Raw genomic sequence first — 15,879 nt, forward strand, 5'->3', positions numbered from 1 at the left:
TGCAAAATGGTCAATGGCATGAATATTCCTGTTATTTTAATAAATTCTGCAAGAGTGGGTCTTTTTGGTTCCTAAGTTTTAACTGTTAGTTTCTGATTTAGCAAAGCCTTTCTGTGTACTTTGGGCATTGTCCAGCTTTTCATAGAGTATTTTTTAGAGGTAGAATTGGTCAAAAAGCATCCCCAATTTTAAGATTTTTTGTTATTCATTGCCAGAAAACCACCCAAGAAGTCTGTTCCAATTTACAGTCCAACCATTACAAGTATGAGTTGGCTAACTTCTTTTCCCTTTATTTTCTGCATGTGATGTTATGTGCACAGTGTCAATTTTTAATTAGAAAAACCTCAACAATTAAAAAAAAACAATTTAAATCCTCTACCCAACTTATGAAATAGAACTTAAAACCCTCTTATGTTTGCTGCTTCTCAACATTCCTCTTCCACACCTCTACTCCCACAGGGTGACCAATACAGAGCTAGTTGTGTGAGCAAGGTAAACTCAATCGTCTGTGGGTCTTAGGCTTCTGCTTCCTGGGAGTTTACGAAAGGACTTTGTGGAGTCAGTGGAAGAGGCCAGGCATGAGCTCTACGGAATCTGAGGCTTAACACAGTCTATGACTTTGGAAGAACTGTGAAGTGTGAACAGGTACTAAACATGATCAGTGGGAGTGAAGTGAACTGCTCTGGGTTTTTTGCTTCAGAGCCCACCATGGCCTTGTTGCAGCTCTCAGAACTAAATGGAAGCAGAAAACTTTGGTGGGGTGAAATAACTGTTCACATGCATTTCAGGCTGCATGATCTGGAGGTAAGAGCAGGACATGTATGAGCAAATTGTCAAGATCACCACATTCTGTCTGAGCCAGGCTCTCCAAGGCCTTCCTCTAGGTGTTTTTTATTGTTGTTGTTTTGTTCTTTATTTCCTTCCTTCTTTTTTTTTTTTTTTTTCAAAAGACTAAACCCAAGCAGTGGGGGGTCATGGTCGTATATCCTATAGTGTGTCTGTCTAGATTCACTTTGCTCCTATGTGGTCTGGTTTCCAGCTAGCGTCTCAGGATGTCTGTTCATTGTCCTCCTGGGAATCCCTTTATCTTTATCCCATTTGGAACTCATATTGCCTGTACCATGTCTTTGTTTTTCTTGGTTTATGCTTTTATTTTGGTGGAGCACATTTCTAGCAGCTTCTTGAGAAAGAGGATGGGTGGTCTTTTTTTTTTTTTTTTTTGAGACTGTGGATGTCTGAGAATGGCATTCTACCCTCACAAGTCTTGTGAATTGAGTAAGTATAGGTCACAAGTCACTTTCCTTTAAGTTTCTGGATATTACTCCATTTTCCTTTTCCTGACAGTGATGCTGCTGCAAAGTCTGAAGCTGTTGTGATCCCTGATCCTTTCTGATCTGCTTTTTCTTTCTGCAAGTTGGTAGAATCTTCTTTTCGCTGGTGATCTGAAATTTTAGATATTTTTGTGTACCTATTTTCATCTACTACTTCTATTCAGTGAACCTTTTTTCCAGTAATAGCAGTTCTTGTCCTATTTTTCTGGGGGAATTTTCTTTAACAATTTGGTTTTATACTCTTTCTTTCTTTCTTTCTTTTCCTTAGATTTTTCTGGGGTTGACATCCCATTTTCTTATTTCCTTTTCTCCTATTTTTCTGCCTTTTTGTCTTTTTGCTCCACTTTCTAGGAGACTTCCCAGACTTCATCTCCTAACCCTCTAAATGACTGCACTTGATATGTTCTTAATTCCAAGCTCTTTTCTGTTTTCTTAGTTTTTAATGGCTTCCTGCTCTTCTTTCATGGATGTTGCATTTTCTTACTCCTCTGAGGATGATGACAATTTTATTTCATTTGGTCATGTTGATTTCCCTCTCCTCCAACCCTTGCATTTTTTATCTACTTCAAGATGCCATTTTTTGTGAAGAAAATTAGTAATTTAAAAAAATTTTAATTTCTATCTTCCATGGTAGGAGCGTTCCTCAGATATCTCATAATATTTGAGCATCTGCTTAACATTAAGTATGAAGGACATAAAAAGCTCTTTAGAAGTTCTGAGAGCTTAAAATATGGGCCATGCTTATCACCTGAGTTCACTGGAGAGTAATTGAGATTGGCAGTAGGGGATCTTTTATTCAGCATTAGGTGAACTTTTGATCCCAGAATCCTGTGTTTTACCCTAATTCTGATGTGTGCCAGAATCATCAGTCCAGACATCTTGCTTTTAGTTTCTCCAGAGAACAAGCTTCTGGATTTTTTTCAGAGTTGGGAGGGGGAATTACTCAGCAAAATGGGGTAGAGGAGGGTATCTTCAAGGTTTAGCTTCTTAAGTAGTCTAAGAAAATCTGTTTCCATTTTAAAAAATCTTTGCTGAGAGCTTTCAAGCCTCAGTTTACATCTTCCCCACTTTACTCCATTTAGGCACGCTGATAAGAAAGCCAGGGCATTCCTTCCTTTGGTGCTGGAGGGATGTTCAAACAATTCTGGGAATGAATTCTCCTATCATTCTACCCCCTCACCATGAGAACAACCAAAGCCACTTTCTCTCACTCTCAAGACACTCAGGCCAATTCTAGACCATGCCGGGTTCTCTCCTGTTCTGCCCAGAAAGTCTCATGACATAATACAATTTTTTCTATCTCTTAATATGTGCATGGTGTCATCAGTCTAGATATCCCACCTGTTTGTTGGAAGGGTATTTTAGTCTGCTTGGGCTCCCATAACAAATTAGCATAGAGTGGGAGGTCTAAACAAAGAAACAACAAAAAGAAAACAGTTCTCATAGTCCTGGAGGTTGAGATGTCCAAGATAAAGGCCTGGCAGGTCCAGTGTCTGGTGAGGGCATTGTTCCTGGTTTGCAGATGGATATTTTCTTATTGTATCCCCAGATGGTGGGGAGTAGAATGGGAGAAATATGCTATTTTCTTCTCATAAAGGCACTAATGCCATCACGAGGGCCCCTTTTCCCAATACCATTACACTGGGTAGTAGGGTTTCCGCAGATGAAGTGGTGGGAGCACAAATATGTAGTCTAAGAGGAGGTCCAGGCCATCCACATAGCATGCTATAAGAAATAGCTTTCTGAAGCTTTTCTTACTCTTCCTTTTACCGCCAGTTCCAGAGACAGTTCCTGTGCTTATTGGGCACTCTGTGTATAAATTGGTTGGCTTTCACATTTCGCCAGTACTAGCTAGACATTAGTTTTCTTGGATCTACCAAGTCAGTTTGTACTTGCCCATATATCTCTAGTTTCCAAAACCTTACTGTCTCCCCGCCCCCCTTTTTCTGATTTGTATTTTTCTCTTTTTAAGAAAAACATTTGCTAAATGTTTATTGACTTGAGGTAAGAAACAAAATTAAAAGCATGTGTTGAGGTTGCTGTCTTAACCCAAAAGTCCTGGATGGCTCATTTATTCACACCTTTTCAACAATGGATGTTATCTTTCTATTTATTGCTGAATTCCCTAAACGTATTTTACATTTAGTTCTAATCACTCTGGCAACTCAAATTATCCTCATTATTGGATAATGGTTCACTCTTCATATGACTAAGAGTTTACAGTACAATTTTGTGATTTATGGCAGATTCTTAAATTCAGCCATTCAGTTTACCCTAAGTTTGTTTCCTATTTTTAGTAGCACTCCATTGTAATGCAGATGGAGGCTTATACCAATATTCTAGAAACAAGTTGAAATGAAAATGAATTATCCATACCTATCTCTACTGCATTTGTGTGAGGGAAATGGAAATACAATCAATTCATGGGTGTCTGTTTAAAATAAAAGCCACTTTTCTTCCCTTCTAGGTTATGAAAATTTGATCCATCTTTTGAACAAATTTAGCAATGATTTAAAATTCTTAGTTATACATGCCAAGTTTAAGTTAAGATTTCAAAATGCAGTTGTTCATTTAAAAATAATGATTTCATCCGATAGTAACCCTGTTTTTTCAAAATTGATTTATGGGTTGGTGAAATTTCTTTTTTTTAAAAAAAATAATAATTCAAGATTTATTGTCACAGTAAAAGAATCTGGATGAAAATTACCCCCTTCGTTCTATAAATACCAGAGTCCTAGTCTCCCCTCTTAGAGGCAGGGGCTAGATTAAATTTATTTGTATGTCTTAAAAAATGATCTGTGTGAATACAAGCCTGTATACAAGTATGTAAGCTTTTATATTACTAACAAGAGCATTCTATTTCTGCTGTTCAGTGCTTTATTTAACCATATCTTTCTGAGGATTATACGATCTCAGCACATTTCGATGTCCCTTATACCCTATTTTTTGTAGAAATAAAATAAATACAGAGAAGGTGACAAAATACATATAGTTAAATGAATCAGCACAAAACAAAAGCCCATCAGTTAGCTAAGCAATGAACATTCTTCTAACCTTCAGGTCCCCGCCAAATCACCACCATCTCTCTTTTCCTCAAAGGAAATCTCTTCTGAACTTTAAAATCACCCTTTCCCTACTTTTCTTTAGTTGTACTACTTAAGTGTGCATCCTCATTTTAGTTTTGCCTGTTCAGAATTGCCTCTGTTAGAATTTCAGACAACTGGAGGTGTGTAGTATGAATTGTTTTGAGTCAGGCTTACTCAGTACTTTCTATTTGTCCCATCTATTTTATGTTTGTTTGTTTCCTTCCTCCAAATGTCCTTCTTTCTGGCCTTTACTCCACATTTGTTTTGTTTTGTTTTCCTATACTATTTTGGAACTTACACTTTTTTTTTTTTTTGCTGTTCTTTTCCTGGTTAACCACAAGAGTATGACAAACTTTTTTTGGGGGGGGGTTCTTAAAGTCTTATATTAATTGATACCTTATTTTCTTCATGAACAGTGGAAGAACCTTAGATTCCTTTTAGATACGTCAACTCCATTATCCCCCTGTAAACTTTCAAGGCATTATTATTTCCTTTAATTTTGTCTGTATTTGGAACATTATCATCGTCAGTCCACTTACTTAAGTTTGTCCCATATTCCCCTTTACATTGCTCATCATTCCTTCCTGAGTCTTAGTTTCCATCTGGTATCATTTTCCTTCTGTCTTTAGTATTTCTTTTAGTGCAGATCTACTTGTTGCAAATTCTTTTCGTGTCTTAAAATTATTTCATCCTATTTTTCTTGAAATACATTTTTGCTAAACTTGTACATCTGGGTTGGGAGTATTTCCTTTCCGCACTTTGAAGATATTAATCCTTTCTGACATCTATTAACTCTGTTTTAAAATTGGTTGTCTGCCTAATTGTTATTTTGGAGACAATATGCCTTTGTTGTTGTTGTTGTTACTTCTGACTACTTTAAGATTTTCTTTGGTTTTTAACATTTCATCATGAGGTACATGGTTGTTTTCTGTTTAGGGTTTGTTGGGCTTCTTGGGTCTATAAATTAATGGATTTCAGTTTTGGAAAATTCTCATCCAGCATGTCTTGAAATAATTCTTTTTACCCACTCTCTTTTTACCTCCAAAGTTCCACTTACATTGTGCCTTCTCACTCTATCCTGTTTCTTACTTTCCTAATGTTTCTATTCTTTTTTTTTTCTCCTTACTTCATTCCAGACAATTCTTTGTTACCAACGAATAATCCAAGCTACTAATCCTTTGACTACCTACACAGCTGTTAAATTAGATCTATTAAACTGTTGCTATTTTCAGTTGTTATCTCCCAGTTCCTCTAGTTTCTGTGGGGTCCTTTATCATGGTTTTTAGTTTTCTGCCAAAATTCTCTATCTTGTCTCCTTGAACAAAATAAGCACGGTTATTTTAAAGTGTATGTCTAAAACTCCAACATCTGAAGTGCTTATGAGTTTTATTTTCAGTTATTTCTGTGTTTGATTGTTATTTTGTCCCTGAGTGTCTGGTTATTTTTTTTTGTGACCCAGACTTTGTATTTGCAAAAATGTTACAGAAATAATTTTCAGCTGGGATAATATCTTCTTGCAAAGAGGATGGGTTATTTTTTATTCTTTTAGTCATATGGGGTACTAATAGTATGGGATCATTTTAATTTCATCTATACAGCAGGTAAAGGAGTACTAATGCTACACGAGATGTGATGGGGATGCCTCTTTTGAATGGTGCTGAAGTACCTTCTGTGATAATTGGGGAGATACACAATCAGATTTCAGTGTGATTTCTGCTGGCTATTTAACCATTACTGTGTACCAGGTCATATGTTAAGTGTTTCCCAAATATCATTAAGGTCTTACAACAATGATTCTGAGATGGATATTACTATTATCCCTATGTTACAGATGTAAAACACAGAAGAGTTGGGCAATTTGGCCAATGGTACATGGCTTTAAGTGCAAAAGACAGTTTTAGAATCTAAGTGGTCTGGATTCAGTCTCTGATACTAATGGATGTGGTAGAGTGAGAATATTCTTTGAGGGGCACAATGTAGATTACTATTTATACCAATTCCCCTAAGCTCAGGCCCTGAATGCTTAATGTATTAAACCAAAGGATAAACACCATTAATAGGATTACTTAACTTCAGTTTTTTCTGAGGGTGATTTTGTGAATGGTCACCAGCCTAAGTAAAATTGATTTGGTAAGAAAGAATAATGTTGAGGGCGAATTTAGACTTTAAAAGTGCTGTATTATTCTGGGAAATGGTAAAACTTAGAATTATGTGGGGAAGGGCAATTAAGAGAGGCACTTAGACTTTGTCTAATGATTATAAAGCTTAAATGCATTATCTGTCATTTTAGTAGTAATGTTGGGTGAAGAGAATCAAAGTAGGATTATCATAAGGGGTAGGAGACTCACTGAGGGGATCTTTATCCCAGTTTGTTTAAACTCACTGCTGTCGTTCAGAATTGGGCAAAGGCAGAATTATGGGTTAAGTGTGGGGTCTCTACAGACTCTTTCATGCTGAGAGCAGCAAGTATGGAGAAATGGCATCTTAGAACTCGGAATTTTTGCTTGATTTCTGTGTGAGATTTGTTTATTGTGTTTCTTTTCACAATGACTAGGGCTGCTTCAGCATGAATAGTTAGCTCAGTACCCAGAGAGTTTGATTAGCTAAGTTAGGAAGAAAAATGCCATATACTACAGAAGAAATTTACCCTGGAATAAATGTAGATCATTTAGTCAAATTGCTATATTCTCAACATCATAAGGCTTCCCTGGGGGAAAAAATGCCATAGGAACTTTCTTAGAAACACAAGTACATAAAACTTATTTTCCAGGGAACCTAAAAACTATGACCTAGCATGTGATTTAGGGCCAGCCAACATGACCTTGGAGGAAAAGATGTCATTTAAAAAGTAATGACCAGAGTAAGGCATGGAGCCAATCTTACAGAGGGCTTTTATGAGTCAAAACTCCTGGTTGCAAGTGACAGAAACCAGATTCAAATCAACTTAATCACAGCCATCAAGAGGGGAAAGAAAGACAAATTACTGAATTTGGCTGATTTGCATATACTGATTGCATATCATTATAAATTTACACTTGTTGGAGATGGAGAGAGGGTCAAAATGTGTTCAGCAGACCTAAATGTACTTTGGAAGTCTCTGAATTCAAAAGGCAAAAAAGGGGCAACTGGGTAGCATAGTTGGTTAAGCATCCAAATCTTGGTCCAGCTCAGGCCATGATTTCAGGATCCTCAGTTAGAGTCCCACATTGGGCTTCATGCCCAGCATGAAGTGTGCTTGGGATTCTCTCTGCCCTCTGTGTCCCTACCCTCTCTCAAATAAATCTTTAAAAAAAAAAAATGAAGGGCAAAAAAGGGGAATGTATTGGCTCATGATATTGGAATATCAGGAATGGCACTATATCACACTATGATCTACCCAGAAGCTTAAAAAGGACCCTTTCTACCCTTGCACCCGCTAACCTACCTTTGATTGCTGTTCTTCTCTTTGTGGGCTCTTTAACTACTACTGCATATGCTTTTCCCACTTTAGCAAAGGGAGACCCAGGCATCTTTCACTCTAGATTAGTCAGGCCTAGGACAGGTCTTATATTATTTATCTACTGCTGCATAACAAATCATCCCCAAACTCAGCAGTTTAAAATAACAATCATTTATCATCTCATGGAGTTTCTAAGGGTCAAGAATCTGGAAGCTGCTTAGCTGGATGGTTCTGGCTCAGGGTCTGTCATGGAGCTGCAACAAAGATATTGGCCAGGGCAGAACTGCTACCAAACTCATCCATGTGGTTGTAGGTGGGAGGTTTCCTGTGGACCTCTCCACAAGGCTGCTCACACAGCATAGTGGGTAGTTTCCCCAGAGTGAGTGATCAGAGCGAGAGAAACTCATTGGAAGCCACTATGTCTTTTATAACCTAATCTCAGAAGTAGCATATTATTTCTGCTCAATTCTGTTGGTTTACATGGATCAACCACAGTAAAACGTGCGGGAGGACCATCCAAGGGTTTGAACAGCAGGAACACCATCAGAAAGGCTGCTCCCGCAGTTGCTATAATAGGCAGTCCTGTAAGATGGCCCCAGATTCCTGTTCCTTGTTATACACTCTCTGTATAATTTCCTCCCCTTGAGTGTGGGCCAGACCTGTGAATATGATTAGGTAGTCAAGGCCTTGATTCAGTTGTATTACATGATGAAGGTAAAAGGATTTTGCATATGCCCTTAACATCCCATACCAGTTGATTTGGGTTAAGTATAAGGGAGATAATTCTGGGTGGGTATGATCCTTCAACAGAGGGTCAGAGACTTGAAATATAGAGACCCTCTCCTATGGCCTTGAAGAACCAAGCTGCCATGCTGTAGAAAGTGCCATGTGCCACGGAATGAATGGTGGGCTCGTGTTGCTGAAGTCCTCAGTACTACACTTGCAAGGAAGCAGATTCTGCCAGTGGTTAGTGAGCTTGGAACAGGACTCCCGGCTAGCAGCTCTGGCTCACCTTGATAACAGCCTGGTGAAACCCTGAACACAAGGTGCATTTCAGCTGTGCCTGGACTTCTGACCTACGAAGACTGAGATAATATGTGTTGTTTTAAGCTGTTAAATTTCTGATAATTTGTTATGCAGCATATAAAACGAATAAAAGTGCCCACCATGGTAAGGGACGTGAGGCTGTTCTCTCTGTTCATCTCCCTTCATATTGTGGACTGGAAGGAAGCTTCCTAAGGCAGGAATGGTGCCGCTATGAAATGAGGGGCATGGCAAAGGCTGTTAGACAAACTGAACTTTGCTCTTGGAGTTTATGATAGTATTTCAAACCTGGAGACCTTCGCCATAGTGAGGATGTGAATCACCAGACAACAGTGCTCCCCCAATTAACAGCTTAGACATTATTCTCAATGTGGTCTGTGCAAGACTCGTAATGGAACTTTCTGGAACGATTGTTAAATTATAAACTCCTGGGCCTCGCTCCAGATGGATTGACTCAATTTTTATGGGGTATAGCTTAGGGCTATGTATTATTTTTACTAATCATTTCATAGTTTTTTATTTTAAAGATTTTGAAAACTAGAAAAAAAAGGTGAAGTACAGTGAATGCCTTTCACCAAGATTCATCAGTTGTTATTTCATCCAATTTTCTTTGTTTCTCATACACATATTTATGTATAATTTTGTTGTTGAACCATTTGCAAGTAAGATACAAACATGACATTTACCCCAAGCACATTAGTAACTATCTCCTCAAATGAAATTATCTCAGATAATCATTTACCCTTATCACATCAAAGCGATGAAACATTGATGTATTATCTAATACAGCCAGCATTTTCCAGTAATTCCCAAAATACCCCTTAGATGGTTATTTCTTAAGGTTTGAGCCATAAACCGGAAGTTTAGGCATCACTGTATTTTGACAAGAATCCAGTGATTCATATGCACATCAGTTTGAGAAGCCCCACAGTGATTTTTTGATGGAAGACCTAATCAAGGATCACGTTGCATTTTGGTTACCAATGTTGTCTTTTCCCTCCACCATCTTTAAACTAGAATAGTCTATGTTTTTTCTATCTTCAATTCTCTTTCTGCTTCCATCCACCTTTCCCCCTCCTTCCACCTACCCTGAAATTTGAAAACTCTTCCATGATTTTGAAACTAGCCACAGAGGAACCACGTAAAGGTTTCATGAGTGATACAAACAAGCTGTAGAAAAGGGAGGTGGCAAGTGACATCACTAGGATTTGGCTGAGGTTTCAGGAAGGATGTGGTACTTCCGTGGATCTTGAAATCACAGATGCTGACTGCAAGGAAAATTACTTGTGGGGATAAGCATGGTACATTTGGGAATCAAAGTGAGTCGGCGTCAAATAGTTCAGGAAACAACATCTGTTTTAAAAGGTGACTTGTAGCTTGACTCATAAGAAATCAGAAATCTTAATTTTAGAAAATAATTTCCAGACTCCTAGAAAAATGTGGGCTACTTAACTGTGAAACTGAAAATTATCTCGGGATGGTGAGACTAGTGAGTTTTAAGTGTATTGCCTACCAGTCTTTATGAAAAGGGTTCACCATAAAAGCTTGACGAGCATTATAAATTTCATAAAAGAACTTCCCATAACGTTAAATATCAATTCCAGCCTTTAAAGTCACCTCAAATAATGTACATTCACATATTATATTTTATTTCCCCATATTATTTTAATCTCCCCCCATTATTGGACATTTAAGCTGCTTCTAGTTCTTCACTGTAATAAAAGCCTTTGTTCATACATCTATTATATTTCTGATTATTTTTTTGTAATAGTCCTGACAGAGTTGCTGGATCAGAACTTAAAATAGTCTCACACTGGAGTGTGTGCCCAGCTCACATCAATTCCCTGTGAGGCTCTGGCTGTGCAATCATTCCCTCTCTGTCCCTAAAACATTCTGATCCAGGAATAGAGGACCTGGATTCAAGCTGGCCATCACCCTCTCCCAAAAAAAGGAAGATTGAGAAACTTGACACAGACACAGAAAATGTGGGGTCATCTCAGGCAGGGACCTGGAGCAAAGACCTCAGGCTCCTATGGCTGAGTTTTGAGCACCACTCCTCTTCCATCCAGAAGCTGGTTTGTGTGGCCCTTGCTTGAGACATGAGCAGTCTTGAAGTACTTTCCCTGAATCTATATTTTGCTTGTTATTCTGGTTCCTACCTATTGCCCCTAAAAAAGGGGGGGGCAACACCTAACTGATACCGACAGTGGGCTACATGTAATATACAGTGATATCTAGAGAATGGTAGTATTTGGAATCAGTCATTCAATCTTACTGGATTGAAAGGCAGCGAGACTCCCTTCTGTGTTTTGGGACAGAAATGTAAATGTTCATGGTAAGTGGTAGCCAAGTTTTCTCATCAACCTCTTACTGTCCGCCAACCAGACCTCTTCTCAGAGGGAATTTCTGGGTGTCTGGATAGCTGTTTCCTAAAAGAAGAGAACGGAAGCTCAAGAAACACCTGGTGCCACAAACCTATGCAGCTAATCGTGGCCCAATGTCACAGTCATTAAGTGGAAGTAACGTGATTCAAATCTCGGCACCCTCGCTCCACAGCCTTAGTTCCTACCTGCTTCTTTATACTCCCTTGCCAAATGCAGCTAAGTCTCCTTTATATGAAGAGGAACTATTGCCAAATGTCCCCCAACTCTAGAGATGTCAGAGTTAGCAAATAAAAATACAAAATTCCCAGTTAAATTTGAATGCCAGATCAATGAATGATTTACTTTAGCCTAAGTATGTCTCAACAATGCATAGGACATGCTTATAATATAAAAGTATTAGTTCATCTGAATTCAAATTTAACTGGACATCCTGTATTTTATCTGGCAACTGTACACAGCCCAATATCCAACCCTCTTTTCAGTATTCCCCCTCAGCAACAAAAATGAATTTAACTTCAGCACATACATGCCTCAAAGGGTGCAGTGCAGAAAAAATTTCAGAGGAAATTTCAGAAATTCAGATCTGCTGAAATCATTGTTATAGTACTCACCAGGCAGTCTCTATTCAATGAGCTAGCCTAGGCAGCCAGCTTTCATTTCAAGTTTGATGACTTGGTTAGTGCAAACTTTTGTTGCATGCTATCCTACAGTAGGTGACATTGAATCCTGGCCCCTCTATCCTTCTGCAGCTTTTCTTGCTTTCAAAGACTGCAAGAACTGGAAATATTAGTTTGGATATATGTGTACATCTGGCCCACATACCTCCCATTCTGTTCTGTTCCTGGGGCTCAGAAGACTCTTCCTTCCCGGGAGAAACAGATTACTGACCCAGGTTGCAGAATTCTTTTAAAAATGCACATTGCTATCGGGTTTTATAGGCCAGAGGAGACGGGAGAGGAGAGAGATGCAGTGAAAATGGGATCCCTAAATTCAGCAGAGTTAGGAGGAGTCATGCTGAAAGCAACTGATTGCAGACTCCAAGCGGGTGTGGTCAGAAATCCAAAGGCAGTGCAATATTCAGGACTCAGGAAATAGTCGGACAAGCAGAAATCTTTGGTTCAAATTAAACATGGAATTAAATTGATGAGCCAGGCTTTTAGTTCTGTTTTTTGTTTGTTGGGGTTTTTTGTTTGTTTTTACTTTTTAATGTTTTAAAATTTTACTTATTTTTTAAATTTAAATTCAATTAGCCAACATACAGTACATCATTAGTTTTTTTATTTTGTTCAGTTAGTCAGTGTATAGTACATCATTAGTTTTTGATGTAGTGTTCAATGTTTCATTAGTTACATATAACAACCAGTGCTCATCACATCACGTGCCCTCTTTAATCTCCCTAACCCAGTTTTTTGACATAAAGAACAACTTTCATTCTTCAACTGTCATCAGTTATTGCAATGACTAAACCAAGGAGCTATTTGAGAATAAAGTATGAATATTCATATATGCCTCTCTCAAGCCCTTGAAAGTATCCTAGGATGTAGTATTACTTTGGATCAACTATTTTGAAGGCATCGGGTTTGCAAAATGCTACCATCTGGCTCTCCTCCTACTCTAGCCTTTACAAAAGAGGTCAGGGAGCTGGTTAATTTGGGGATTCCAAAATTTGCCAAAGATAGACATTCTCATTATATACTCAGAGAAAAAAAAATGTGTAGATTATAGTCCTGCAGAGACCAGTGTAAGTGAAGTTAGCTGGCCTACAAGTAGAGTCTAAGAAAATAGCATCCACTTCAATTATTTACAACAGAGGAAATTTAATGCAGGCATCCAAGTAATAAAGGAGTTGGGAAATCAAGGATGAGACAGTAAGAATCTCATGGAACAATAGGAAGTCACTTCTATGGTGAAGGAATTGATACAATGGGATCCTAGGGATGAGGTCACCTCATGGAATCTGGAACCCTGACGGGTCTGCCTGTCAGGACCTTGAGCCATGGAAAGAATGGAGCTGGTACCAGAAAAGCTGCCTGACACATTATTACTTAATCAGGTGTTGAGTCTCATTGTAACTTCTGTCCATGTGTTGCCTCATCATTGGAAGAAATTTACACAGTGACTGAGGCAGTTCTGGATACTGAGTGTTATCCATGGCAAATCCTAATAGAATTGCAATAAAAGCTCCTAGATTTTGAGAAAGGTTTGGTTTTCTTTGGCCAAGAGCATTACTTCAGAAGTTGTGTTTAGGTATATAAATAGTATAGAGTTTATGAAGAAGACACTTGAGTTTTAGAGTCTATGGTCAAGGATCCACTATCTACAACAAAGTGTGCCTTCTGGTATTCTATTAAGCAAATATTGCATGAGCGAACTGCTTATATACCATTCAGGACCCATTTGGCAAGCAGTGAGAAGGAGGTTGAACTGAACTGATTCCACCAATGCCTGGTCACGTTATGGAGAGCCTCTTCTGTAGTGAAGGCTTTCTGGTGAGCATTCACAGGGAACATGAATAAGGCGGCCATAGGAGTCTAGATAGACTCTGTGTAGGCTACACCACACAGCCTTTCCCTCATCAAAGCAAATCAGGCTGTGCCACAGCTGAGTGCTCACTTTGTCAGCCTTAGAGATCAGCCCACGTCTCTGATGTGACATCACACCTAACAAAGACATGTCGGCTCTTTCCTGGATTATATGTAATTGCTTCTGTTACAGAAAGGATTGTATTTCCCTACTTCCTGGCTGTGCCTTTGCCAGAACTACCAACTGCAGTCTTACTGAATGCTTCATACTCAGTCATTATCCTACCCAAACTGGCTCTGAAGGGAGTTCCTTGATCAAAAGCAAAGAAAGCAAGTCATGGACTAATTCAAATGTAACTCACTTATTTTATGTTTTCTATCAATGATGCCACAAGCCTTCTAACACAAGCCTTTTGGTCTCTAAAAACTTAGCCCTGCAATCTTCCAGGGCACCTTCTACATGATGACATAGCTATTTCACAGAAGACTGGGTAGGCTCTGAACCAGTGTTCCAAATAAGGAACTGTGTCCCCACAGTTAGAAGATGTGGATCTAGGAACCATGAACAGAGGAGGGACTGAGGTAGCTAACAATTTTAACTAAGCTACTCTCAGGTTTTTACTCACTGAGGCTTTTAGTGTCATTCATCCTCCCTTTTAGTACCTGAGGACTGGAGGCAACATACAGTGTGTAACCTACAGTACTACCCTGTAACAGTGCTACAGGGTAGTACTGTAGGTTACACGTACACTATATGGTACACATACACTGTATGTTACACACTAAACATCTGTAACATGCCATGTAGTACTTCTAAATTAGAAACTAAGACAGGTCATTTGGGTTCTTCATGCCAGGCAGGGGGAAAATGGCAGAAAAGTGAGATACTGTATTAGCTGGGGTGATTGACTATGCCTAGTAAGAATACTATGATTACTGCTGTGCAGTTAGGAGGAGTATGATAGGAACATAATGGATACCTTTATTTTATATTCTCAGTGGGAAAGGGTAGGGGGAGACCATTGATAAGATCCTAGGTAAGACCACAAAGAACTGAAACAGTTCAAAGGTCAAGGTTCGGGCTACCCCACTGGGCGAACATAGCTAAGGGACTGCCAGAAGGTAAGGAGATCACAGAAGAGTTAACAGAAAAGGGAAGACACAAATACTAGCTCTGGTTTAGGGAGAAGTGGCAGATAGAAAAACCATGGTCTGTTTCTTTGCTTGACGTGTCATGACTTAGAACAAAATGTCTTCTATCTACATTGTATGTAGAGTGTGTTGGTGATGGTATTCATTTTGGACCATAGATTGAAGCAGAATTTGAGGGGGAATAAATATATCCTAAAGTAGAACCACTCGAAGGAGGGCTCGGCGGGCTCATGCCAGTGTATGAGCTGTTTATTACTGGTTCATGATGCAAGAAGTATAGAAATAGAGAGTATTTAAAATTACTCTGATAGATTGCTATCTAGATTTCTATGCCTATTGTATATAATAATAAAAAATCAAGGCTCACATTTTATGTTTAATTTCATTTATCTAGCAATTCATCTTTATTACATTTTCCCAGTGAATTTGCCCATGACAGATTAGAAACCAAAATTTACTGTTTCTTTACTGTAGATGGTTTGAGAAGTGCTGATCTTGTTTAGCAGTGCCCTTGTGATATCTATTATTACTCCTGAATGCGGCAACTTCTGGAACTTGGAATGCTTCCCACAGCAAAGGAGGTAAGTAAGCTGGCCATTGTTCATAGAGTATTTGGGTGATGGTAAGTGAAGACATCCTTAGCTACATGTGTTGGGCAACCAAAGGTTCATGTATAGAAATATACCAATGAGCTGACTGTAGAGCCTATAATCTGTTGCCCTCTCTACCTACCATGGCTGGCTTTCCTAAGAGTAGAAGTATATAACCAATACATGGCCTCTCCAGTTTGGAAAGTAGAACCATGATCTAGTCAGGAGGAAGTTGACTGGAACTGAGTCACTGTGTAACAAAACCTGAGCCATTGACTTCCCTGGCATTGTCTGCTCTTTTGAAGCCTGGAGATTCATCCTTCAGTTCTGG

At 38.8% G+C, this 15,879-nt stretch overlaps 1 protein-coding gene across 6 annotated transcripts in view; it reads left to right on the plus strand.

The window, feature by feature from the left end:
- HHLA2 (HERV-H LTR-associating 2) overlaps positions 1 to 15,879 on the plus strand; it is an 85,563-nt gene that overhangs the window by 40,857 nt on the left and 28,827 nt on the right. For all 6 annotated transcript variants that reach the window (XM_044251334.1, XM_044251336.1, XM_044251332.1 and 3 more), the window contains exon 2: positions 15,433 to 15,539. The gene's annotated coding sequence lies outside the window, so the exon portion shown is untranslated. The remainder of the gene's footprint in view (positions 1 to 15,432; positions 15,540 to 15,879) is intronic.

Source organism: Neovison vison, chromosome 6, assembly GCF_020171115.1.
Source record: "Neovison vison isolate M4711 chromosome 6, ASM_NN_V1, whole genome shotgun sequence".
Classification (NCBI taxonomy): Eukaryota; Metazoa; Chordata; class Mammalia; order Carnivora; family Mustelidae; genus Neogale; species Neogale vison.